Consider the following 27824-nt stretch of genomic DNA (forward strand, 5'->3'; position numbering starts at 1 on the left):
TATGACTGGTTGGGGTGACCTTCTGCTCCTCTCAGCAGAGAGAGATGTGACGGAGGTGCCTCTAATTCAGGCCAACTGGGAAGTTGCAGTGGGAAAATTAAAAAGTATTGTCTTTATGTAAACCCACCTGATCGTCTCTCTCTGGATTCGTCCCGTGTCAGAATGAATTGAATGAAAGTTTGGTTTAGTTTTGAGAAGCAGCATTGACTGTCCAGAGAGACACATAGAAACATGGCGGCAGAAATGCCAGATTGTGTTGAATGCTGGTTCCTAGGCCCCGCCCCAGGCTTACTGGGGATGAAACCTGGGACTCTGAATTTTAACAAGGGACCCAGTGGTCTCAGAGTCTCTAAATTACAACCCGAAGTGACTTGTGATTCTGACTCATGACTCTGCAAAACGTATGCCAAAGCAAAGCCACACGTTTTGCTTCCCCCAGCCTGAAGTGGAGAGTAGGAAGTGGTAAGGGGTCCGAAGTGACAAGAGCTGTGACCAGGCTGGGCCACTTGGGTTATTGATTCTTGTTGCCACCCAGGGTTGGCCCTGTTGGTCTCTTGCATTCCTGTGGATAGGTGTCCTTTCTGTGAGGAAGACAGGTCCCTGCCCAAGTACCCGTTCTTCCAGAACATCATCCAACCTCAATATTAACTTACTCCAGGTGCTCCTTGCTCAGGCTTTCCAGGTCCCAGCCTGTGGTGGTCCTCATTCCCAACCCGACACCTGGCCATCACTGGGAGTCTGACCAGATCCAGGGCCTGCTGCCGTCACCCCTACTTCCTCCTTGTCTGGCCACCACTGTCTGGAAGCAAATCATCTTATTTAGCCTTCAGTTTGTAAAAGGCCTTTTTTCCCTTCTAACGGTAGAAGTTACTTCTCAGGCACTGACTCTTCTAACATAGGTGGTACTTAGCGATTGACGGTGATTTCATACTGTGATATTGGTATACATTTCTTTCATCAGAGAAGAGGGAGGGAAAGAACCCCACAAGTTTAATTGAGGTGGGATGACCCTCAATGCCAGAATTTCTGCTAAAGGAAATTGGAGGTTTCATTTTTGAAACTTTCCACCAGCATCTCATCAACCCTGGCCTGAGTGGAGGGTGGAGCTGGGTTCCTGAGAACAATCATGCCTGAGAGAACAGAGGGCCCTTCCAAAAAGCTGACGTGTCAGGGGCATTTCTGTGTGTGGTACTTTCAGCTGGGGCAGGAAGCTTGTAGACTGCTGCTTAGACACAAAAACAGCAAAAGAAACCAGAGGAAGAGCTCCTTAGAGCTGTTAGTAAACATTGCTAAGAGTACTTTAGCGAGGCCCTGGAAAAGGAACATAATTTGTCAAAGGCTACACAGTACATCAGAAATGATGTCTCAAATGGAAAGGGAAAAAGTTCATCCATGGACCTGGCACATTCCTTAGGTCCCAAATCATGGCAAATCCGCATAGTCGTGGTCCACAGTGATTCACCATATTGATAAGCTTGATGACAATAAATATAGTCAAACAATAAAGTTGAGATTTCTGTTGTCTAAGATCTTTTCTTTACACTGATAATCTCATTTAATCCTTACAAAACCTCTATGAGGTGTGCACAGGTATTATTAAAAATATTTAACAACCAGTAAAGTAATATGAATATATAACTCAATGCATGGATCAAATATTTAAAAATATATTCCACCACCCCTGCTTTATCTCTAAATAAACTAAGCTATATTATAAAACTACTCAACAAGTGATACACATTTTTTTTAATTGAAGTATAGTCAGTTACAATGTGTCAGTTTCTGGTGAGTGATATAAATTTTTGAGCAAGTCATTGATAAACCTATTCTCATCATTTCCAAAATTGTGTTGATGTTTAGAAATGGTTGGTGTTGTCTTTTGAGACAGGGCTCGCTGTCTGAGCTGTTCCAATAAATTCCTTGAAACTGGTGGCCACTGGATGATGCGTAGTCCCAATAAACTGACGATTTCTCTTCATGTCAATGATACTGTTCCTGGTGTTAAATCCTCAACCCCTGATGAACAAACCAATAACAGTGATAAACATTTTAAATGTTCCATCCCTTATAATGCTGTTTGAAATTTTTCTATATCCAGTCGTTCTATTATCTTGTATTTCTAAATCACAAAAAATCATTTAATCCATTGGCTTAATTTCATTTATCCTTCCTCAGAACTTGACACCTACCATCTGGTAAAGTGTCAGGATTCTACAAATTTAAATGACTTTAGTAAATGAATTTAATTAATTAATTAATTAATGCATTTATTTTGCAATATCTTATTTTTTAAATTGAACTATAGTTGATGTACAATATTATATGTTACAGGTATATAATATAGTAATTCACAATTTTTAAAGGTTATACTCCATTTATAGTTATTATAAAATATTAGCTATATTCCCCATTTTGTGCAATATATCCTTGTAGCTTATTTTATACCTGATAGTTTGTACCTTTTAATCCACCTCCATCTTGCCCCTCCCTCTTCCCTCTCCCCACTGGTAAGCACTAGTTCCTTCTCTACATCTGTGAGTCTGTTTCTTTTCTGTCACATTTACTAGTTTGTTGTATTTTTTTAGATTCCACATATAAGTGATATCTTACAGTAGCTGTCTTTCTCTGTCTGACTTATTTCACTTAGCATAATGCCCTCCAAGTCCATCTATGCTGTACACCAGGAACTAATATAACATTTTAAATCAACTGCACTTCAATTAAAAAGCAAACAACCAACCAGCCAACCCATTTAAAGTGTTGGCAGAACACCTGAATAGACATTTTTCCAAAAGAGGAAATGCAGATGGCCAACAGGAACATGAAAAGTTGCTCAGCATCACTAATATCAGGGAAATGCAAATCAGAATCACAATGAGATCATCTCACAGCCTGTCAGAATGGCCATCATCAAAAAGAACACAAACAACAAGTGATGGCAAGGATGTGGAGAAACAGGAACCCTTGTACACTGTTGGTAGGAATGCAAATTGGTGCAGCCACTATGGAAAACAATATGGAGGTTTCTCAAAAACCCAAAAGTAGAACCACCACATGGCCCAGCAACTCCACTCCTGGGCATATATTTGAGAAAAACAAAAACATTAATTCAAAAAGATACATAAAGCCTGCTATTAAAAGCAATATTATTTATAATTGCCAAGATATGGAAGTTTCCTAAGTGCACATCAACAGATGAATGGATAAAGAAGATATAGCACATATGTGTAATGGAAAATAACTCACCCATAAAAAAGAAGGATATTTTGCCATTTGTGGCCCTTCATTCACTTATTTTTTCACTTCAAAACCCAGAATTTTATAACTGGCATAAGCATTTCCATTACATCGAAAACAACTAAATACCTAGAAATAAACTTAACCGAGGAGGTTACCTATTCTCTGAAAAATGTAAAACGCTGATGAAGGAAATTGAAGATGACACAAAGATATGGAAAGATATCTTGTGCTCTTGGACTGGAGGGATCAACATTATCAAAATGGCCGTACTACCCAAAGCAATCTACAGATCCAATGCAACCCCTGTCAAAATACTCATGACATTTTTCACAGAACTAGGACAAACAATTCCAAAATGTATGTGGAACCATAAAAGACCTCAAATTGCCAAAACAATCTTTTGTAGGTCTTTTTTTCTCTTTCTTCTTTTTGTTTTCTTTTCTTATGGTTTGGTGACTAGAGAAGTTCCTTTAACATTTGTTGTAAAGCTGGTTTGGTAGTGCTGTATTCTTTTAGCTTTTGTGTATCTGTGAAACTTTTGATTTCTCCATCAAATCTGACCAGAAGCCTTGCTGGATACAGTATTCTTGGTTGTACGTTTTTCCCTTTCATCACTTTAAATATGTCATGCCACTCCCTTCTGGCCTATAGAGTTTCTGCTGAAAAATCAGCTGATAACCTTATAGGAGTTCCCTTGTATGTTATTTGTTGCTTTTCTCTTGCTAATTTTAATATTTTCTCCTTAACCTTAATTTTTGTCAATTTGATTACTATGTGCCTTGGTGTGTTCCTCTTTGGGTTGATCCTGTGTGGAACTCTCTGTGCTTCCAGGATTTGGGTGACTGTTTCCTTTCCCAAGTTGGATAAGTTTTCCGTTATTATCTCTTCAAAAATTTTCTCAGGTCCTTTCTCTGTCTCTTCTCTTTCTGGGACCCCCTATAATGTGAATACTAGTGCACCTCATGTTGTCCCAGAGTTCTCTTAAACTATCCTCATTTCTTTTCATTCTTTTTTCTTTTTTCTGTTCTGCAGTAGTAATTTCCACTAATCGGTCTTCTAGCTCATTGATCTGTTCTTCTGCCTCATTTAGTCTATTCTTGGTTCCTTCTAGTGCATTACTCATTTCTGTGATTTTATTCTTCAACTCTGTTTGAGTATTCTTTATATTTTCCAACTCTTTTCTAAAAACTTCACTCTATGCATCTATACTCCTCTTGAGTTCTCTGAACATCTTCACCATCATTAAACTCTTTCTTGGATAAATTGCCTATGTCCTCATCACTTATTTCTTCTTCTGGGATTTTATCTTGTGCCTTGGCCTGGAAGATACTCGTCTGCCACCTCATATTGTCCATCTTTCTATTTGTATTTTTAGGTAGGTTAGTTACATTTCTCGACCTTGGAGAAGTGGCCTCTGTGGGAGATGTCCTATGCATCCCAGCAGTACACTCCTCTCTTGTCACCCAAGGGTCAGGGTCCAGCTGGTCCCAGTGTAGAGTCTGGCCTGTATTTGTGGATTGCTTCCACAGGTTTTGGGATTGTTGTTTTCTTATTTCAGATATCTGCCCCCTGGTAGATGAGGCTGGACTAGAGGCTTAAGCAGGTTTCCTGGCAGGAGGAGGAGTTGGTGCCTGCCCACTGCTGGATGAAGCTTGGTCCTGGACCTCTGGTGGGTAGGGCCATGTCTAGAGGCATCTGTGGCTCAGGAAGTCTGCTGATGGGTGGGGCTGTGTTCCCACCCAGTCTGTTGTTTGGCCTGAGGCTTCTTAGCCCTTAAGCCTTCAGGCTGTTGGGTGGGGCTGGATATTGGTGCTAATGATCCTATCCAGATGTCAGCCTCCAGGAAAGCTCACGTAGATGAACACTCCCATAATGTCTACCACCAGCTTTTATGTCCCCTGGGTGAGCTGCCACCATCCCCTACCTCCCCAGGAGATTCCCCAAAACCAGCAGGCAGGCCTGGCCCAGGTTCCTATGAAATCACTGCCTCTGCCCTTGGGCCTGGCACATGCGAGATTCTGTGTATGCTTCCCAAGAGAATGAAGTCTCTGTTTCCCCCAGTCCTGTGGGGTTCCTGGAGTTAAGCCCCACTGGCCTTCAAAACCAGATGTCTGGGGTCTCCTCCTCCTCCCAGTGCTGAAGCCCCGGGCTAGGGGGCCTGACACGGGGGTTAGACCTCTCACTCCTGTGGGAGGGCCTCTGACTTATTCTTCAGCTTGTGGGTTGCCCACCTCGGGGATATGGGGCCTCAAGCACGCCCCTCCTACCATCCCGCTGTGGTTCCCTCTTAATGTTTCCAATTGAAGATCTTTTTTGCTAGGTTTCAGTTCTTTTTTTTTTTTTTTTTTGATGATTGTTTACCAGTCAGTTGTGGTTTTGTAGTTGCAAAGAGAGGCAAACTCGGGGTCCTACTACTCCGCCATCTTGACCAGAAATCCTTAACTTAATTATTTTTACTTTGCCCTCAAACTACAAATGCATTTTTATATAATAAATTTTAAAATTATTTAAAATATATTTTTCTTTTGGAATTGATACTTTATTTTGATTTATTACAAGAAGTCATGCCATATTTCTTCATTTTTATAGAATCTTCCCCTTATGTTTCATTTATCAAATTAGTCTGATAAATCTAAATGTATTAAAATATCCCATGAAAAGATGCTCAACATTACTAATCATCAGGGAAATTTAAAATCAAAACCACAATGAGATATCACCTCACACCAGTCAGAATGGCTATCATACCATCAAAATGATAACAACTAGCAAGTGTTGACAAGAATGTGGAGAAAACGGAACCCTTGTGCACTGTTGGTGGGAATGTAAATTGGTGCAGCCACTAAGGAAAACAGTATGGAGGTTCCTCAAAAAATTAAAACTATCATATAATACAGAAATTCCAATTCTAGGTGTTTTTCTGAAGAAAACGAAACACTAATTTGAAAAGATATATGTACCTCTATGTTCATTACAACATTATTTTTTTTTATTAAAGTATAGTCAGTTTACAGTGTGTCAATTTCTGGTGTACAGCATAGTATTTCAGTCATACATATACATACATATATTTGTTTTCATATTCTTTTTTATTATAGATTACTATAAGATATTGAATATAGTTCCCTGCACTATACAGAAGAATCTATTTTATATATAGTTTTTTATCTATTTTATATATAGTAGTTAGTATTTGCAAATCTCTGTCTCCCAATTTATTCCTTCCCACTCTCTTTCCCCCAAGTAACCATATTTGTTTACTATGTGTGAGTCTGTTTCTGTTTTGTAAACAAGTTCATTTGTGTCTTTTTTTTTTTTTAGATTCCACATATCAGATGGTATTTTTCTTTCTCTTTCTGGCTTATTTCACTTAAAATGATGATCTCCAGGTCCATCCATATTGCTGCAAATGGCATTATTTTATTCTTTTTATGGCTGTTCAGTATTCCATTGTATAAATATACCACAGCTTCTTTATCCAGTCATCTGTCAATGGACATTTAGGTTGTTTCCACGTCATGACTATTGTATATAGTCATTGCAGCATTATTTACAACAGCCAAGCTATGGAAGCAATCTAAGTGTCCATTGATAGATGAATGGATAAAGAAGATGTGGTATATATACCCAATGGAATATTACTCAGCCATAACAAAGAATGATATCTTGCCATTTGCGACAACATGGATGGACGTAGAGGGTATTATGTTAAGTGGAAAAGTCATACAGAGAAAGACAAAAACTGTATCATTTCACAGATATGTGGTATCTAAAAAACAAAACAAATAAACGAACATAACAAAACAGAAGCAGACTCATAGATACAGAGAACAAATTGGTGATTGCCAGAGGGGAGTAGGTGGGGAGGTGAGTGAAATAGGTGAGGCAGAATTAAGAGGTATAAACTTCCAGTTATAAAATAAATAAGTCACATGATATAATGCACAGTGTAGAGAATACAGTCACTAATATTATAATAACTTTGTATGGTGACATGGCAACTAGCCTTAACCTGGTGATAATTTGTAATGTATACAAATGTAGAATCACTATGTTGTACCCAAGAAACTAACATAATATTGTAAGTCAATTATACTTCAATTCTAAATTATAAATAAATAAATTAAACTTAAAATTTCTATTAGAATATCACTAATTAAGGATAAATCTCCTCCAGATGTTTCATTTTCCAAAGATTTTACCATTTCCATTAAAATGAACATGAATAAAGACTTTGCGGTTTCCAAGCTGTGTGGCTGCAGCACCATAAGTTCTCCCTAAGACAGCCTTCCAGTTTTCATTATCTCGATTCCCAAGTCTTGAGGTACATTACTTAATCTTTATTTGATGAAATATGGTAGATTGAAAGTTTATCAGGAAAACACTTTAAGTGATTGGCGTGATTCATGTGTTTAATTACATCACCCAGAGATGACTATGGAGGGTTTGACACTATCTGTCTGATGACAGGTTCCTAAGCAACAGAGCCTGAGGTGGGACTCTTGAGTAGGTGATTTATTGAGGGAGTGATTGAAGAAGGGAAGGGGGCTGGTGAGTAGGACAGGACAGGGGAAGAAACCACACAAAGATAAGGGTCCAGCTGAATTTGACCTACTGCCTGCTCCCATGGGGAGATTTGGGATGTGAGTTGTATCATGGGGTCTGATCCATCTTCTGGCAAGGGAGCTGGATTTTTACACCCCACCCTCAGTGTTGAGTCATTGGTCATGGGCCTGGGGGTGGTGCACAGAACCACCCAGGTGTCTCTGGACAAGCAAGCTGACCTCCAGGGAGGATGAGCCACTCAACACAGTCTGGAGGAGGAGAGCTGGGCCTGCCCAATAGCACTCGCCCACCACCAGACTAAAGGGTCTAGAAACAGTTTGGAAAATCTTGGCTGAAACTTTAGATTGCCCAGATTTCCTCTCTACCCTGCTCTAGTGCTCCTACTCTGTACAAAATCCAGAAAGGTTTTCATGAAACATCACTGAAACCATATTTTTCAACCCTGACAGTAAAATGTGGGTATAGTATTTCACATGTTCCTTCCCCTCTAAGAGATGAACAAAACCCAATAAACTATTTTTTCTTATGTATATATTTTTTATTGAAGTATAGTCAGTTTACAATGTTGTGCCAATTTCTGGTGTACAGCCCGTTTCAGTCATACATGAATATATATATTCATATATATTCATTTCATATTCTTTTCATTTATTCATTTTCATATTCTTTTTCACCATAGGTTACTACAAGATATTGAATATAGTTCCCTGTGCTATACGGTATGCACTTCTTGTTCCAATAAACTATTTTTGAAGACTTAAATTTTACATTTTAAGTAACTTTAAAATACATATTAGTTCCTCAACCAACTGCAACATACGGATTTTAGTTGAGCCCAGATTTGAACAACCAAGCTAGAAAGACCTTAGGGGTAATGTGAATACTGAGTGGATTTTTGATGATATTAAGGTGTACTGTTAATCCTTTAGGTGTTATAATTGTACTGTGATTATGTTTAACCAAAACAAAAGAGTTCTTATAAAAAAATACATGCTAGGGAAATAGTTGACACTTTGGAGGAAACGATGGAAATTTTGTTGCCTTAGTTTATAAATTTTTCAAATTTGTTTTCTTATTGCCATAGTTACATTTTACAGTAAGCAGGACCATTAATTTAGGTCACAATGATACACCCATGCTTTTTATTCTTTTTTGAAATTCTATTAATTTCCTGTCTAAAAATAACTATTTAAAACTCTACATAAAATTGCGTTAAAAAAATTCTGATAGCAGTTTCTGAACATTATCACTTGCTTTATAGATACAATTTTGATTGTAAAATTTCCAGAATTTTTATTATTTCACAGACCTGTGTGAAACAGATTTAAGGTATTCTTTTCATTATTTTGCTCACTGGGATTGTAGAATTTATTAAAGCAATGAGCTTCGCCAGAACAAAATTATCATTCTGATGAGATATATTTAGTATTTTCAATTTTTCACATCATAACTTCTGAGCCCTATTTGTTCCCAACATAACTTCTGGGTGATGTTCATGTTTTTTTGTGATAATACTCAAATTGTTTTTCGTTCCAGAAATAGAAATCATTTACTTTATTTTGTACTGCTGCTTGTACAGTGTAAAAAGACAGTCTGGGCTGTTCTGATTTGAGCAGAAGATGTTCTGGGCTGCAATTCACTATTCACTTCATTTCTGATTTGTTCCCACAGATTCTGTACTCGGTTGAACAGTGCCCCCTAGAATTCATAGCCACCCCGGAACCTTAGAATGTGAGCTTACTTGGAAGCAAGGTCTTTGCAGATGTAATTACTTAAGATGAAGTCACACTAGTGTCCTTAAAAGAAGGCAGCTTTGTGATTCCTTGTAGGGGCTAGGGCTGGCAGAGACTCTGATAATTTCCTCTTGTTCTCCAGTTCTCCCATATCAAGATGGCTGGGCTGCTGCAGAGGAGGGGGCTCCATCCCTGGACTCCAGAGTGTTGTCCCATCTCAGGGAAAGGGGTGCTAAGGTTTTTGGGGAGATCCAGTCAGTTCACCGGCCAGTTGCCAGTCTCACCTTCCTTGTCCTGATTCTTCCTGGGACTTGTTCCATCTGTTCACAGCTGTGAATAGTGAGCTTTGGTGTCCCTGCCTGGTCTGGGCCGGTGACCTCCCAGTTGTAGGGGGTCACTACTCAGGAATGACACCATGTGAGTGGATTCCCCAAGGTCTTTCCTGCCTCTCTGGGTTTGCTGTGCTCTCAACAATAGTCTTTCAAGGACCAACAGGGAAGATCTAGCACTTACTGAGTATCTCCTGGCCAGGGGTCAGCCCATCAGATGGGCCAGGTCAGTCCATCCTCATAATAACCCTGTGAGTTGTTCTGTTTCACAGATGGGAAAACCGTTCAGAACAGAACGAAGTCTCCAGCTGGTAGAGGCAGATCTGGGATATTAACTAAGATGCCTAGCCACACCTAGCTGTGGTAGATAGCTTGTCTTTAGTTACTTAAATTATAGGATGTTGTTGACATTGTTTTTTTGTTACACAGCTATATTGCAATATAATTTACATATTGTAAAGTTGAAAGTATACAGCTCAGTGATTTTTAGTATATTCACAAAGAGATGCAACCATCACCATGGTCTAACTTTAGAAGATTTTTATTACTCTGAAAAGAAATCCCATAAAGATGAGATATTTTAGAGCCATTTTTTTTAAATGAGGTAGTTCTCTATGTATTTAAAGGAAAATATATTCCTGATGAGCAAAAGGTTCAGAAAAGCATGTTGCAGAAAATATATAAGATATCCTATCTGTTCGTAATAGTACAGATATATATGCATATCTACACTTGTTTATGTATTTGTTCATTCATTCCTTTATTTGTATATCCATAGAGTACTATATCTAGAGAAAGGAATGGGGAAGTTTTATTTTAAACTTTTTAAAGTATTTTTATGCTATAAATTTTATATAATATTTTTACATCAATGCTATGTTTCTACTAGAAATAATAACCAAGAGTGAAATAATCAATGGGGATATCCAAAGCTGATAAAGAAGTGTTAGAAGTCACTGGTATAAATTTGAAGGTAGAAGAAATGTGTGTGTGTGTGTGTGTGTGTGTGTGTGTGTGTGTGTGTGTGTGTGTGTGTGTGTGTGTGTGTGTGTGTGTGTGTGTGTGTGTGTGTGTGTGTGTGTGTGTGTGTGTGTGTGTGTGTCTAACCTAACATTCCATTAGGTGGCGCCATTGTAAAATTTCTGTAATTTCAAATGGGCTATGGAAGGAACAGACACACCCATTAAGTGTTTCTGCCTATAAAATTACTGTTTTTGCTTGCTTTTCTTTTAAGTCCCTTAAAAAAGAAAAAAAAAGTTAAAGCTCCCTTCAGTAATAGCCTGTTATTTCAGGCCCGTGAGGGTAAATGAAATGAGGTGCTTATGAAAGGAATTTAGTCATTAGATGAAAAATGCTGTCAAATGCATGTGAAAAGGGCACTTGGGGGCAAGTAATTTTCTCTTAGTCCAGTAAAAATTCACCACTGATACCCTGGTTACCAGAAGTGCAAGATGCTGTCTGCTACTTTGGAATTTCCCATACTCCTGTGCAGGCTGGGATTCCTACCTTTTTCTCCATCAACAACTCCTTCATTATTCCTCTTTCCTAAATCACGTAATTGGGAAGATATTATCCAAAATAACATTTACTGGGGTGGGGGGAGGAGATAAATTAAAAAATTGGGATTAACATATACACACTACTATGAATAAAATAGATAACCAACAAGGGCCTACTATATAGCACAGAGAACTATATTCAGTATCGTCTAATAACCTATAATGGAAAAGAATAGACTTACATGTATACGTACAACTGAATCACTTTGCTGTACACCTGAAACTAACATAACACGGTAAATCAACTATACTTCACTTTTAAAAAGTCTGAAAATAAACAAAACAAAACAAAACAGAAAAAGAAACTCCAGAGAGCTTTCTCACTTCTTCCCCACGTGAGGACGCAGTGAAAAGTAGGCCATCTGTGAACTAGGAAGTGGGCCCTGACCAGACACCACATCTGCCAGCACCTTGATCTTGGACTTCCTAGCCTCCAGAACTGTGAGAAATAAAAGTGTGTTGTTTAAATTTTTTTTAAAAAAAATAGCATTTACCAAATAGTTACAGATTTTTCTATTTTCTATTTATCTGTGTATGTATTTGATTAATCGAAGTTGCTAATAGACAAAGGGACAGCCTTGCTGGCTTGATAGAATTCCAGCCAAAACCTGGAGGAACTTGAACTGGGTGGTGAAAGCAAGGGCCTTGGGGTCAGCCCTCTGACCAGCCGCGGCACTGTGGCGAGTTATTGTAGCTGTACCAGCCTCGTGGGACTGAGCCACAGTGCATATACATCACACGTTGCTCTACAAGAAACGTCAGTTACACCATTGGCATTTTGTTCAGTATGTGCTGCTGCCTTATCTTAAGACAGCCACTTGGATTCTGTTTCACTGACCTACCCATCGCTCACCCCAGAGCTCACAAGTTGGGCGCTGGGGGTCTGGGTGTACCTCCGGGCTGACAGTGATGCTCACCAGTGCTTCTCTTCCCTGCTTGAAATGCTCAAATCACTCTGTTTATATTGTTGGTGAGCTAAGTAATGGGATTCTTAGTTTTATAGTTTTGCAAACTGTCACTGAAGCATCCACTTTGAGGGGCCATTTTTGGTGAAATCCTCTGGTTCTGAAGTAGTACCACAGAAGAGTAAAGAGCCGAGTGGAATGTTGATGAGTCCTTTTCATTCAGAAGGGTCGGTTTGCAGATCTCAGGTGGGGTGAATCTGAAGAACAAATTATCGTAATTTTGACAGTTGGTCAGAATTTGGAACCCGGATTGCTTAGAGCCAGACCTACCAACAGGTGGCTTCGTCTGTACCGGGGACGGGTGCAACTATGCCAGTTCTGAAAAGGGAACATGCTCTTACTGATTGCAAAATGCAATTCTGTAGGCAAACCCCACAGATAAAGGAAAGTTAATTTTCCTTCACTGGAGGAGGTAAAAAAATTCTCTCCTTTAGGAGGGAGATAAGAGGAATTTTTCTGTCTCTTTGCTTTTAATGGTATTAGTGTGACTGTTTTGTGTGTGTTGACAGGTAGGTGCATAAAAGGCTTCCAGTTCTTTACTCGGTGGCCTCCTTAAGAACAGGGAAGTGTTATACTTATTTGTGTAGCCCCCTGCCCAGTCTGTGCACAGCATTCAGTGCCCACCCAGCTGATGAGAGCTGAATTGCTGGGCAGCAATTAGCGAGGGGGTGAGGTGGGCATGACTTAGGCGTTTGGAGCACCTGCCAAGCAGAGGCCTGTTCAAACTCTCTGGTTTACCCTGCAGTGTTTCTAACCCTAAGGTCTTCCTCTCTGCAGGCCCCTAGCTCCAGGAAAATAAAGCTATAGTGACTATTTAAATTTCTTACACTAATGACTTCTATGGGTTCCTGTGCTGGTGAGTTTTTTCTTTTGTTTTGTTTTACAGTTGTATTTTGCCAGGGATGAGAGTGGGGAGGGAACGGAGAGGGTGTGCAGAAGGGAAAAGTGTACTTTTCTTTAAGCATCAGTATTATTCTAGGCACTGTGCTAAGTTTGACAGCTAAGTATCATTTACCTGCCATAAAATTCACCCATTATAAGTGTACACTTCAAAGACTTTTAGTTAGGATATGGTGGTCCTAACTAATAGGATGACCAGTTAAGTTTGAATTTCAGATAAACAGCAAACACTTTTTTGGTATAAGTATGCCCCTATGCAATATTTGGGATATATTTACACTAAAAAGGTTATTGGTTTGCTTATTTGAAATTCAAATTTAACGGAACATCCTTTATTTTTATTTGCTAGAATTCAGAACTCTGTATTTCGTAAATATGTAGAGTTGTGCAACCATCAACACAATCTGGTTTTAGAACGTTCCCATCACCCCAGAGTTCCCTCTTGCCCATTTGCCGTCAATCCTTAATCCCTCCCCAAGTCCCCGGCAACAACTGGTCTGGGCAAACCCAGAGAGGCAGGAAAGACCTTCATCAAATCTTTATCAATTTGATGAAGGCAGAGGAGAGGGAAGGGGGTTATTTTGGTTTTTTGGTTTTTATTTGTTTTGCTGCAAAAAACAGCAAATTGTTTCCATTTGATCCAAGGCTTGAGAGAGGGGTCCGAGGTGATTAAAAAGCTGCCTAGCGGCTACAGAGAGAGGTTTCAGCTGTTAAACAACTTAGTATAAACTGTATTTACACACAGAGTTTGGTTTCATTTTTTTCTGCTGAGACCACAGAGAAGGCTGGCTGCCCTACATGGGGTTTAATTTGTCTTTTGCCACACACCTCACAATATGATGTGGTAAATTCTGTGGGACCCAAGAAAGCAGGCCTCTGATTTGCAGTCATGCAGGTTATTTGAATCTCTTGGTGTTTATACCTGGGTAACCCAGCTGTGGTGAGGGCTGAGAACCTCCTGGCCTGGCACTGAGAGTGGGGACCCTTTCCAGGCCCAGCCACGGCAGAGCAGGAGGAAGGGAGGGCTCTCAGGCGATCGGGGTGGGCCATTCAAGGATGCTGCAAGCTACACTGGCCAAATGCTAATCCTTGGCTACCTGGGTCCAGTCTTGGAGTGTCTTAACTAAGTGAAATATTACATGTCAAGGTACCTCACACTATGCCTGGTGTGTAAATGTAGTTGGAAAACACCCTTCCGTGAATTCAGCGTTCATCTGACACATGTTGCTGAAAACCCACTAAGTCTTCAGCAGCCAGTGTTTACTGAGCAATAGCTGTGTGCCAGCGTTTTCTAAATGCTTTATGTATATTGGCATCTAATCCTCACAAACACTGTAAGGCAGATACTGTCAACCCCCCCATCTTAATATGAGTGGAGGTTCAGAGAGGTTAAGTCCCCCAAAGTCACACAGCCAGTCTGGGCCTAGCAGAGAGGCTTTTCTTACTGCTACTCTATTCTGCCTCATAATATGACGTGGTAAATTCTGTGGGAGCTCAGAAAGCAAGGTGTTTGAACCACGGGGGAACCTTCCCAGGCACCTTCTCTGAGGAGGTAGCTGACCAAAGAACCAAGGAAGAGCATTCCGGTTAGAGGGAATGGCATATGCAAAGGTAATCAGCAAGAGAATGTGGCATGATGAAGAGTAACCAAAGAGGCTTGGGACAAATGACATTTCAGAACATTTCAAAAAGACTGGAATTTTCCTTGGGGAAAAATAGTCTAATTTTAGCAAGGGAAAGAGTCTCAGATGAGAGCCCTGGGGACCTTCAGGAGCGACTTGCAGCAACTGTTTTAACTTGCTGAGTTGTCTCTGGCCCATTTCTCTCCCTCACCAGGCCTGTTCTTCCATTGTAAAAAGCTAATAATACCTGTGTGTGTGCTCACGTAATAGAACCCAGAATCGTGTAGGGCTTAATGTAGGTTAATGAATAATGTAGGTGGCACACATGGAGAAGCTTTCTGGTTGGTATGCGGCCACCCAGGGGTGATGTAGTGCTGGGTCCGCCTGGTCACCCAGGCACCTGTGCCTGATGCGCACCTTTAAGAGAAGCCGAAACCCATTCCCTTCCACTCTCAGTGGTAGAGGATTTTCAGTGCTGATTTCCATCTAGCAGAGACCGCCTCTTTCTTCCTCTACCTGTGGTTCTGGAGGCTCAGCCTGGAGAGGCAGGCACCAGGCATCTAACCAAGTCCGGAGCTGAGAATGTGTTTGCAGGGACCAGAGGAAAGGAAAAATCCTCTCGCCGAAGCTCCCTCTCTGGCTTCCTGGTGATTTATCACTCTGGAAACGGAACTCCTTTCCTCTCTGCTGCCGGTTGGCTGGGGTGGGGTGGGGGGCGCATTGTCAGTGCTGTTGCCGCACAGATCAGAAGTTCCTTCCTCTTTCCTGTTGCACAAATGCCACAGTGACCACCGTAGTCCAAGAACTGCAGCTCACACCTGAAGAGCTCGATCTTGGGAAAAAACAATCTCATTTGATTCCCCAGGGGCCATGGGGGCCTTCTGGGTAAGCCGTGAGGGCCTGAGAACAATGCCGGTGTGAGAACAATGAGCCTCCAGGGCCCAGCGGGGGGCCCTGCTCTCCCCTCCCCTTCCTTCGGCTTTCCAGCCGCCTTAGAAAAATAGATTGACAGGCAGACCCAGGTAGTCCATATTGTTAGGTGGCAGAAAAGGTAAGCTCAGAGTGCCTTTGTGTGGGCAAAGCCTTCTTTGAGAGTGGGGCAGATGTGATTACAGGCAGGGCAGAGCCCCCTTCCACTGCCTGTGCCCACCTACCTGTGGAGATCCCAGGAGAAGCCTGTTCTTGGAGGGCAAGGTTTGCAGATGGAGAGCAAATGTGGATACAGGGGAAGGGAGATGCAGATGCAGGCAAGGTGGGTATTCAGAGGAGACTGCACACAGGTTCACGTGAGTTCTATCAGCTGGAGGCCTGAGGAGAGCCGGCTCTGCTGGGGTCGGTCCAGCACTCAGGCCGTTCCTTAAAGGCCAGTGCCTGGGCTGGAGCACCCTCGGCCTGACATCACACTTACTGGGCCTGGTCCCGGGTATAAGGACACAGGGTAAGTGGTGAGTAGGGGTCCTAGAGACAATGAAGAAGGCTCAGTGGCCAGGATGTCCTGAGATAACGTCAGGTCCACTTGTTGGCTGCGGGGGCAGGTCATGGCCAACCTCAGGGGTCTTCTCTGTAGGTTGACCTAAGGAATGGCTGTAAGCCTCATCCTACTGGGGGGAAAGAGAGGACTGAGGGCATTAATTTCACTGTTCAAGAGGTCCATCAAGAGTAAGTGTCTGGATGAAACTGGTCTTGAAATTATCCAGAAAAGAAACACTTCACTTAGGAGGAGCTGGTGCATTTCAGTGCATCTCTGGAATAATGTTCAAAACTCCCCTTAACCTCCTTGAACATCCAGATCTTTCCCACGTCTTTCCTAGGTCTCAGAATATTCCTGTTCTTTTTCCATCTAGAATATTCTTTCATTGGGGAGAGGATTTCCAAGGTTCTTCCAGATTCTAAGTAGCAGTGTTAAAATTCATGTTTTATTTTCTCAGCATAACCCCTGGACTCCAGGGGAGCCCCAGCCTTTAGCGAAAAGCAGATGGTGACAGAGTTGGTCCTGCCAAATACCTTCAGAGCAGCTCAGCTCACTTCTTCCTCTTGGTATGAGAGAATGAACCTCTTTGAGGAGGACATTCCACTTCTCCCTGATTCTCACTGCGTGCTCAGGGACCAGCAGAAGTGGGGGACTTACGTGCAATGCTCAGCTTCCTCCTCACTGCCCCGAAGGTTCTCGCTCCCCATGAGACCCCACGAAGAACTGGAGGGGCTGCCCAATGCAGTAATCCCCCAACAATACCTGCATCAGGGAGCATCTGAACAGCACTTGAACCCTGTAGGGACAGGAAACTGGTCCATTTTTTAAAAATAGAGACTTATTTTGAGGTAATAGTAGATTCATGTGCATTTGTAGTAAATAATACAGAAAATGATACCACTCATATGTGAAATCTAAAAAAGGGGAGTGGGGAGGACACTATGAACTCATCTACAAAACAAACAGACTCTCAGACAGTAAACAATATTATGGTTACCAAGGAAAGGGGGTAGGAATGGATAAATTTGATAGTTTGAGATTTATAAATGTTAGTAGATTTTAAAAAGTTTCTTCTGTATAGCACAGGGAACTGTGTTCAATATCTTGTAATAACCTTTAATGAAAAAGAATATGAAAAGGAATATATGTATGTATATGCATGACTGGAACATTGTGCTGTACACCAGAAATTGACACATTGTAACTGACTGTGCTACAATTAAAATAAATAAATGTGTGTGTGTGTGTATAAAATATAGAGGGATCCCTTGTGCACTTTACCTAGGTTTCTGCAGAGGTAACATTTTAATGTTACAGTATAAAGCCACAGGACATTGACATCGATACAACACACCCATGGTATTTATCTCCCCAGTTGTACTTGTACTTGTTTTTTCTCTGTGTGTGTAAAGTTCTGAACAGCTTCATCACCTGTGTAGGTTCATGTACCTGTCACCACAGTCAGCACACAGTTCCAGCACCACAAGGATCCCTCATGGGGCCCTTTATCTCTGTCTATACCCACTTCCTTCCCTTTCTCCATCCCCAACCTCTGGAAACTGCTAGTCTGTCCCCTGTTTCTAAGATGTGTTATTTCAAAGATGTGATATCAGTAAGATCGTATCTGGGGGACTGGCTTTTTTCACTCAGCCTGTTGCCCTGGAGACGCATCCGAGTTGTTGCATCTCTCAGTTGTTTGCTCCTTTTCATTGCTGAGGACTATTCCATGGTGTGCATGCGTTATTCAGCCATTCACTGATGGACACCTGGACTGATTCCAGTTTTGAGGGAACGCTGAAATCACAAAGCTGCCATGAACATTCAGTTACAGATTTTTTCGTGAACATACTTTTTTAAAAAAAATTTTCTCTGGGCAACTGGTTCATTTTTTAAATAGCTAATTAAAGATCCTTGAGGTCTGTGAGGGGTCACACATTTGATATCCACGTGTATTCTCACGTTCTCAGTATTGGAAAATGTTTATACAGGCTCCTGGCTTGCTCTTAAATCACATGAATGTCCTGTCTGTCTAAAAGCACTGCTTCCAGTGCATATTCTCATTTGTTTTTGGATGCATCTATGTATTTTAATTTTGTTTAATCGGGTAATGAAGCTGTAAAGAAACAGGAAACATTAAGACAGTTGTATAGAACAAATTGAAGGATTACATCCTAAAATAACCCTGGTAAGTGAATAAATATTTCATATTCTGTGTATTTCAACTTTTTTAGGCTTTGACCCCTTCAGCTTTTGTTCTAAGCTGAAGATTTTCCTACTGTGGAGCATTTCAAGAAGTCCTGAAATGTTTTTCTTCCAGACGGATCAGGCAAAAAGTTAAGGGCTCAGGCCTGAAATCGGGCAGCCAGCATTCCAACAGACTTTACCACTTAAACCAGTTGTGGGATCTTGAGTCTTGTTTCTCTGCTGTAAAATGTGGGTTATTCTAGCATCCAATCCACAGGATTAAATGAGACAATCCATGAGAGGTGCTAAATGCTCAGTAACTGTTTGCAGACACCCCCTCTCCAAATCTCTTGAGAACGACGCTTCAAAATCCTTCACCGTAGGTTGTTTGAAGGGGGTTGTGAGGGAGGATTGTATAAACTCCCAGAGAAAAAGTCGCCTAAAGTCTTCTACACCTGGCTTCTCCCTGGAAGACCTGACCCTGCTGCCCCTCTCAAATCAACTGGTCAACCTCCCTCTGTCGCCTTTGCTCTCAGATGAGCCTCTGTCTTCCTCCAGTAGCTGTTTAGAATTCTCTGTGTTTCTCTGGGGACTTTGGTCATTCTGCCGCCCCCAGCTGGCACCGTATCCCCCAGATATGAGGACTGTGAGCACATGGGATGGGCTTTGCTTCCCTTCTTGGTGTTTTTTGGTTCCTGTCATGCCAGGCTGTTTGGTTGGTCGGAAGGATCTCAGGTTTCCACCACAGGGACTCAGATGCCTCTTCTTGCCATCTGGCCGGTTATGCAGGAACTCCATGGCCCTTCTTAGCATCAAGCCGGGAACTGTGATTTCAGCCGAGCCCACAAGCAACAGAGGCCACTTAATGACCTCTGTGATGACGGCAACTGTCTGCTTCCTTTGTCTTCAGCCCCAGTAATCAGCGGGAACACTGCTCTGACTCATGGCGTTGGTTTGGACAGATCTTTATCTTCTAGTTGCTTTGTCAGTAAGATGAAGAGATGTGCTGCAGCCAGTTTTCCCCCAGAGGGAGCAGGAGTGGCTTGTGCGGCTGCTGGAGACCTCAGGAGCCGCCTTACGAACCTGCCTCGTGGCGCGGGGGCTGTGACTGCCCTCCATCGGCCACAGGACACCCCGCAGCCCTCTGGAAACATCGCCCCCTCTCTAAGCTGTCTTCAAAGACCCTCCCAGAACTTACCCTCACCTGCTGTGCTACCAAGTTCTAACTAAAACAGACTTCCCTATGGTTTCTGCCCAAAGTTAAAAAAGAAGCCCAATTCCTCTTTCACATAAGAACAACGCAGTTCTTTAAAGATAATTATCAGATACTCTTTCAGCTCTTTCCTTTGCAGCCTTAACATTCCCACTTCCTTCAAATGCTCCTCTCCTGATGCGTTTGGAGGTCTTTTTCTCAGTGTTCTCATCACCCACCCACGCGCTTTTGGGCGTCCCCCGCTGAGCTGAGCACGTATGACAGAACGCAGCGGGACATCTCCTCCCCTCTGATGCTTTACTTTCATTCATGCTGCCAGCTGTGGTGGTGGCCATGTCCCTTTCAAACTCCTCAGTTCTTCTTTTCCCCATGCAGTCTGTTGCGCTTTGAGGAACTAAGACCGGGAGCTTAACTTTAAGTTTCTGTTACGTCTCATCGTCTGGCCCTCTGTTCCCTCCCAGTGACATCCTTTTGACTACGGACTCTGTTGTTTGGCCTCTTACGTATCCCTCCCAGTGTTGTCATCCAATCGGCGTGCTCCCCAGTCCTCTTGTAATTCTGGAGAGGGAAGAAGACAGAGCCACGTGGCACTCCACGATGAATGATGTCCTTTGACAAAACCTCTTTGGATCCCACAAATGACAGATACAACATACTTCTTCATGAGGATCCCCGGACACACATGGTCAAATGTCTTGCTGAAATCCAGAAACTCTATACCTGCAGTGTTTTACTGATTCAACAGTCTGGTAACTCTGGCCACAAAAGAAACCAGGTTAATTTGTCCTGACCTATTTTTCAAAAATTTTTGCTGGTTTCTGGTCATTTCTACTTCCTGCCAGGGAGCTGCAAGTGCCCTCTACCAGCACCTGTAGGAGTTCTGCTGTGATCCGTACCTGTTTGTTGGGTGCTAAGATGCCATTTCAGTCCCTTCACTGAGCACCCTTCATCCTGCCCCACCTCCTTCATGACCCAGGCCTCATCTAGCCTTTAATATGTAGCCTAATCCTTCCTGGGTGTGACCCTCACTGGCAGCCCTGTCAGGTCTGGCCTGGACTCCCCATTCTCCACCCTTCCCTACCATAGAGACCTGGGCCTCCTCCGTGTGTGTGTGTGTGTGTGTGTGTGTGTGTATTTGTGTACTTTATGAAGACTTTGTTGAAGTTCTACACACAATGAGAGCCATAACTCACTAGGAAAAGATTTTAGGGGATGCTTAGATGCAACAGAAAGTTTTTACACACCTAATAAATAATCTGCTGGGGTTTTGCAGAGGATGGAAATCAAGGCCCCTGAGATCTGCGGTTTTAGGATTCCCTATCCCTACCCCCACCTCCTTTTCTTAAACACAGGACATTTTCTGGGTTTCAGGCTAGACACGAGAAGGGGACAGTTTTGCCCCTTACACCTCCATCACTTGGAGATCCAGCCCAGGAATAGCACCAACCTGCTTGGCCCAAAATCCTGGGGAGGTGAAGCCTCTTAGGCAGGAGCCATTGTTTCCTTTCGGAGCGGGGGATGGAGAGATCCCCCGAGAGCCGAGAAGAGAGGGCCCTCGCAGCCCCTGGCCTCTGCTTCCTCTGCTGCTCCCCCAGCCAGACTTCCTGTTGAAACCAAAGGGATGTGTGATCATGATAACAAGTAACCATGCACTTCTGCTGAGTCCATGAAAGCCAGCTGGGCACAGACAAACCTACATGGACACTGGACTGAGAACTGCCCCGACTGGTAATGTTTCAACTATTTTAAAGTTTTTTTTTCCCTTAAATTCCCAGAGTCTATGTGCAGAAGTGGACAAGTCAGAGAGAGATGATATGGACAGGGGCCATTGGCCAACATTCTTGTCTCTTACCTTCTGTGTTTTCTGCTGCTCCTCTTCAATCCTTAATGTTGAAATATTAGCAGGAAGGTGGATTTCTAAAGCCCAAAGCTTTAGGCTTAAGAAAACAGGATGGAGAAATTGCTGCCATCCTTCCCTGGGCCACCAGGTGAGGCTCTGGCACTCATAGAGGTGGGAGTCTGTAGGCACTGATGGGTGATGTGAGGGATGGGGACAGTGTTCCTGTTGGGAAGTCCCCTGAAAGAGAGGACTAGGCTCCATTAAAAATGCCTTTTAAATCATGGACAGTGGACTTTAAAGGAATCCCAGATATGCAGTGGCCGAGTCCCACCTGCAAGGAAGGGAAACTGCCCAGACCACCCCCTGGGATTAAAGGGTCCCAAGCTGGGGGCTTGAAGAGACCTGGGGCTCGGGCTGCTCACAGTATAGTTTCAACTCATTGGGGATAAAGAGTATGAAGGAGCCAGGGATGGGGGTGGGGATGCCGAGGCGATGGTGCCCAGAGAACCTAGTCAGTGTTTGTCAGATTGGTTTTGAGTACATTTAGCATTTGCTCAGCAGCCAACTTAAAAACAAACTTCTGAGTCAAAACCTGATAAGCTGAAAATTGCCTGTGCTTTAAACCAAAGTCACTTTTTGTATCTAAAATTCATTCTGCTGATCCCTAGATAAACTGTGACCATTTCCCACCTCCTATTCCAAGAGGGTATTTTCTCCACGAACTTAGGATAAGCCAATTAGAGTTTCCTCTTATTTTAGCAAAGTTGACTTCATCTTGGGTAGAAGGGACAGAAAAGGGAGGATAAAGACAAAAAATAGTCCATTATTTATTATTAGTAGTATCATTACTGCAGTTTGTCAGCACTTGAGAATTTATCATGATATCTAAGACATCTTCATGAGGAACCTCATATCCTCATGGTGAAGGATGGAGTAAACAGTAGTAGAGGAAGGGGATTTAGAGCTTGCAGAACATATATATCAAAAGAATTTTGATTAAGATCAGCCTGGGGCAGGTCTCCGGTGGAGTACCATACGGCTCTGTCTTCATTCTTCTCCTACTGAATATTTTTATTAATAAGTTGGATTAGGACTCAGGTGACCTTCTAATAACATCTGTGGATGACTCAAAGCTGGGAAGGAGAAGTCAGAGGATAGAATGAATTGTCAGAAAGATGGATAAAGGCACTGCCCTGGAGGTAGCTATCATCATCCACCTTAAACCAGTGAAGTAAACCGAAGAGCAACACCCAGGGAAGGCCAGCTCTCACTCCCAGGAGGCGCCTCTCTCCCAGGAGGGGCTTCTCAGCAGCCTGACTCTGTTGAATGATCAGTTGATGGGGTAGCCTCCCCTCTAAACTCCTCAAGGGCAAGGCCAGACCTTTGTCCTTCCTGGTGCTTAGCCTGGTGCCCTCTAGGAATGCGATGCCATTCCCTCTGCCCGGCCATCCTTGCTGTTTCATCCCAGTTGGGCCTGGCCTGGGAAAGAGTGTTCCTGACACTCTCTCCTATCTGCAGCCCCGTTTCCTCTCGTGTCCTTTCAATAACCTAAAAAAGCAAAAATTGGAAAATGGACTGCTTCAGCCCCCAAGACCCGGTGTTTCTACGAGTGGCTCCAGTTTAGGAGAAGCTTTTTTTTTTTTTAAATTGAAGTATAGTCAGTTTACAACGTTCCATCAGTTTCTGGTGTACAGCATAATGTTTCAGTCATACATGTACATACATACATTTCTTTTCATGTTCTTTTTCATTATCAGTTACTGTAAGATATTGAATATAGTTCCCTGTGCTATACTGTAGAAATTTGTTGTTTATCTGTTTTTTATATAATGGTATCTTCAAATCTTGAACTTCCAATTTATCCCTTCCCACCCTCTTTCCCACTTGGTAACTATAAGTTTGTTTTCTATGTCTGTGAGTCTGTTTCTGTTTTGTAAATAAGTTCAATTGTGTCATTTTTTTAGATTTCACAAATAAGTAGTATCAATTGGTGTAGTCATACTACATGAGGTAAGCCAGAGAGAGAAGCATTCTTGAAACAGACTGCTTCCCAGAAGGGGTCCTGAGCGAGGGTTGTCAGATAAAACACAGGATGCCCAGTTACATTTGCATTTCTGATAAACAACAAATAATTTTTTGGTATGTCCCATGCGAGGGGTGAGACATGCTTATGCCAAAAAATAACTTGCTGCTTCTGTGAAATTCAAATGTAACTGGAGATCAGGTACTATTATTTGCTCTCTGTGGAGGCCCAATCTGAGCTCACCCAAGGTGGGATCAGAAGTGATTATCAGGATCCTCTGGGGAGGCCTGGCCTGGCCCATTTCCAGCCCTAACCACCTCTCACCTAAGGGGAGAATATGTGAGTGGGCTGAGGCTGCTACCCACTCAGGCCCCGTGGAGGACCAGGCCCCCCAGACCACCATACCCACTTCTTCCTTCACGCCTGTGGGCTTCTCAGACCCTAGTCATCTCTGCTGGTCTCCAGCCTGCCCTCCCTTCAGGGCTGAATCTGGCCTCCTTGTGCTAGGAGCTGACATTGGCCCTCTCTGCCTCTAGGGAGCCTAGCTCAGCGCTGAGGCCACCATCTGGAACAAATCTGACACCATGGCCTGTGCATGGCCACCTTACCTGATGACCGTTTACATCTGGCTGTGCTTCCAGCTCGTTCACTCACTTAGCAAATATTTCTGCAGGGCCCACTATATCACAGATATTGTGTTGACTGCATGGGCACTGCGGTAAGCCCAAGAGACCCAAGCCCATCCTCATGGAGCTGACAGTCTAATGGGGTAGATGCTTCTTGGGGATCATGTTGATACATACGGGATTACCAGCAGTGATGTGTGCGATGAAGGGGCAGATGGGGAGCTTTGAGAACAGGCAACCGGAAGCCTGTTCTGGTCCAGGAGTCTCCTTTGAGCTGGGCCTGGAGAGGAGGAGTTACCTAGATGGGGGTGGTGGGGGGTTAAGAAGAGCTTTCCAAGCAGAGGGGCAGCCTGGCTGCAGGCTGATGGGGCAGGGGGCAGGGAGTCTGATACTTTCCAAGGCTGAGGGGAGGCCAGTGTGCAGGAACCTTTCCACCCACCTCATCTCATCTGTTCCTATTCTTGCCCAAAGTCACACGCAGGACCAGTTACATGATTTGTGGATCTATTGCAAAATGAAAATGCAGGGCCCCTTTAACAGCATTATTAAGAATTTCAAGATGCCACCCACGGGGTGTTAAACCCAACATGGACTGTTCTGAGCACAGGGCCCTGTGCAATGGCCCAGGTCACACTCCTGAGGAGCTGGTACTGGTCTCATGATTCGTGTGTGTCAGGTCATGGGCAGGATCTGAATCTTCTGCCCACGAAGGTACTTTATAAGGTCAGTTACTGAAGGCCCCAGAGCAAGCCAGATAGGCATCAGCAGGTGGATGTGACTCTTGAGAACTGGTTGATACTTCACCTTCTGGCTGTTTTGCCATCTGTAACAGGGATCATGATACCCTCTGAAAAGGGCTGACAGTGGTCCCCTCAGATATCAGGTCCTAATCCCTGGAACCTGTGAATTCTACCTTATAGAGAAAAATGATCTTTACAGATGTGATTAAATTAGGGATCTTGGGATGGGTGGATCATCCTGGATTATCTGAGTGGGCCCTAAATGCAATCATAAGTGTCCTTAAATGAGAAAGGAGATTTGACACACAGAAGAGAAGGCAATGAGAAGACAGAACAGAGGTTTGAAGACGTTGGCCTTGAATATTAGATGGATGCAGCCACAAGCCAAGGAAAGCCAGCAGCTGCCAGGAGCTGGAAGGGGCCAGGAGCAAATTATCTCTTGGAGCCTCCGGAGGGAGTGAGGGCATGCGGCTCTGCTGTCACCTTGATTTCAGTCCAGTGATACTAATTTTGTATTTCTGCCCTCTGGAGCTGTGAAAAAAAATAAGTTTATATTATTTTAAGCCTAAACCTACAAATCTACTTTCTGTGTCTATCGATTTGTCTCTTCTGGACACTTCATATGAATAGAATCATACACTATTTGGCCTTTCATTCTTGGCTTCTTTTCACTTAGCGCAATGTTTTCAAGGTTCATCCATACTGTGGCATGTATCAGGACTTCACTCTTTCTATTGCCAAATAACAATCTATCATGTGAATATACCCTGTTTCGTTTTCAGCTGGTGAACATTTGAGTTGTTTTACTTTTTGGCTATTTTACATAACGCTGCTGTAAACATTTGTGTACAAGTATTTGTGCGGACACATTTTCATTCCTTTTTGATATGTACCTGAGAGTGGAATTGCTGCTGGGGGAACTGCCAGACTGTTTTCCAAAGTGGCTGCGTCATTTTACGATTCCACCAGCCTTGTAAAGATTTCTACATATCATCCTCAACATTTATTATTGTCTGTCTTTTTAATTACAGCTATCCTACTGGGTGTGAAGTGATATTTCATTGTGGTTTTGATTTGCAACTCCGTAATGACTAATAATGTTGAGCATCTTTGCAGGTGCTTATTGGACATTTGTATCTCTTCTTTTGAGAAATGTTTATTCAAGTCCTTTGGCCATTTAAAAAGAAATGGTTATCTTTTTGTTGTTGAGTCATAAGAGTTCTTTAAATATTCTGAATCCTTATCAGATGTATGATTTCCAAATATTTCCTCCCATTCTGTGGATTGCCTTTCAGTTTCTTGCTGGTGTCCTTTGCAACACAACAGTTTTTAATTTCAATGAAGTCCAATTTATCTTTTTTTTTCTTTTGTTGCTTGTGTTTCTGAGAACAGAAGGCACAAATACCTATTGAGTGTTTCACCTCAGTGCCTGGGACATGGTGAGGCTCTTGCCCCTCTTTCCAGACCAATTCCTGGGCCACTTGGGGAAGAAAAGAGCAGACCCCTTGGCCCCTTGGGCCATTGTGCAGCTGACCTGCTGTCAGGGCAGACTCGGCCGTTAGGCCCAGGAGGTGCAGTGCCAGGGGCCACAGTGCTTTTATGGGCCCATGAAAAAAACAAATTTTGGGGTTTTTTTTTCTTTTCTCTTTTTCTTTCTTTCTTTCTCTCTCTCTTTTTTTTTTTTTTTTTTTAAAATTTTGGGGAGAGATAGTTTTTTAATTGAGATACCGGAGATTGAACCCAGGACCTCGTGCATGCTAAGCACACGCTCTACCACTGAGCTATACCCTTAAAAAAAACATCGTTTTTTTTTTAATCAAAAGAATTTAAAAGAACTTTTAGGTCAAGTAATTGTGTGTGTGTGTATATATATGTACATATATATGTACACATTGTTTATTTATTTAATATATTCTTATTTATACCAATGCAGTTGTAAATATATATATATATATATATATTTTTTTTTTTTTAATGGAGAAAAGGGCCCTCAGCCATGAATCCTGATATAATCCTGCCTTTCTCCTTTCAGTGGAATGGAGGGGGCCCTCCAGCAGAGGAAGGAACAGCACTGTCCCAACCTGCCTCCCTTTTGCACTGCTGCCCACCTTTGCAAGGGGCCAGACTTGGGCCATGAGGACAGGACCTGGGTAAGCACTGAATTAGGGACTTTAAGCCCCTCCCCTTGAGCTCATTAAGACAGCTGATTTGCCAGAACAGCAATTCAGATAGGGCAAGCTGGGGCCCAAAGCAGAACTACAACTATTGTTATTACTCTTACTGTTTTTATTGTTACTGCGTTCTTACTGTGCTCTGCTGGTTAAATGTGCTTTCAAATGCTGCTCTCATTTGCTCTTGATAACAAGCCTGTGAAATGGGTAGAGTGGGCATATTATTCCCATTTTATTGGTGCGGAAAGTGAACCTCAAAACACTTCCGCCATCAGACCGCAGAGAAGGCGCTGAAACCCCAGGCTTCTGGTCTGTGTATTAGTACATGCACTTCTGTTCGGTGACTTTCAAATCTGGCAAATGGGGTATTAGTCCCACTCATAAACTTGCCGGGGTTAATTAGTCAGGACACCAACCCCATCCCACCTCCCACCCCCCCGCCATCACAGACGGGTCACATGTCACAGGCTGGGGGAGGTGGCCAATATCTTACTTTCTATCACTGTGGTCATGAAATAGATGGGAGGTTGGTCCTGCCTGGTGCCTGTAGCCCTCTGACATCACTGCTGCCTGCCTCCCCCACCTTTCCTCCTCCACCCACCCCTAGCTTCTCAGAAAAACCACTTCCTGAGGTTTATTCCA

General features: G+C 42.8%; 1 protein-coding gene across 3 annotated transcripts in view; it reads left to right on the plus strand.

The window, feature by feature from the left end:
- The window catches only part of POLG2 (DNA polymerase gamma 2, accessory subunit), a 68825-nt gene extending 41664 nt beyond the window's left edge, over positions 1-27161 (plus strand). The window contains exon 10 of one of the 3 annotated variants that reach the window (XR_004311682.1): positions 27044-27161. The gene's annotated coding sequence lies outside the window, so the exon portion shown is untranslated. Of the gene's footprint in view, positions 1-658; positions 1723-27043 lie in introns of those variants that run through there. The other 2 variants (XR_004311679.1, XR_004311680.1) reach the window with 2 other exon arrangements.
- Positions 27162-27824: the final 663 nt, after the last annotated feature.

The sequence above is a fragment of the Camelus ferus genome, chromosome 16, assembly GCF_009834535.1.
Source record: "Camelus ferus isolate YT-003-E chromosome 16, BCGSAC_Cfer_1.0, whole genome shotgun sequence".
In the NCBI taxonomy this organism is placed as follows: Eukaryota; Metazoa; Chordata; class Mammalia; order Artiodactyla; family Camelidae; genus Camelus; species Camelus ferus.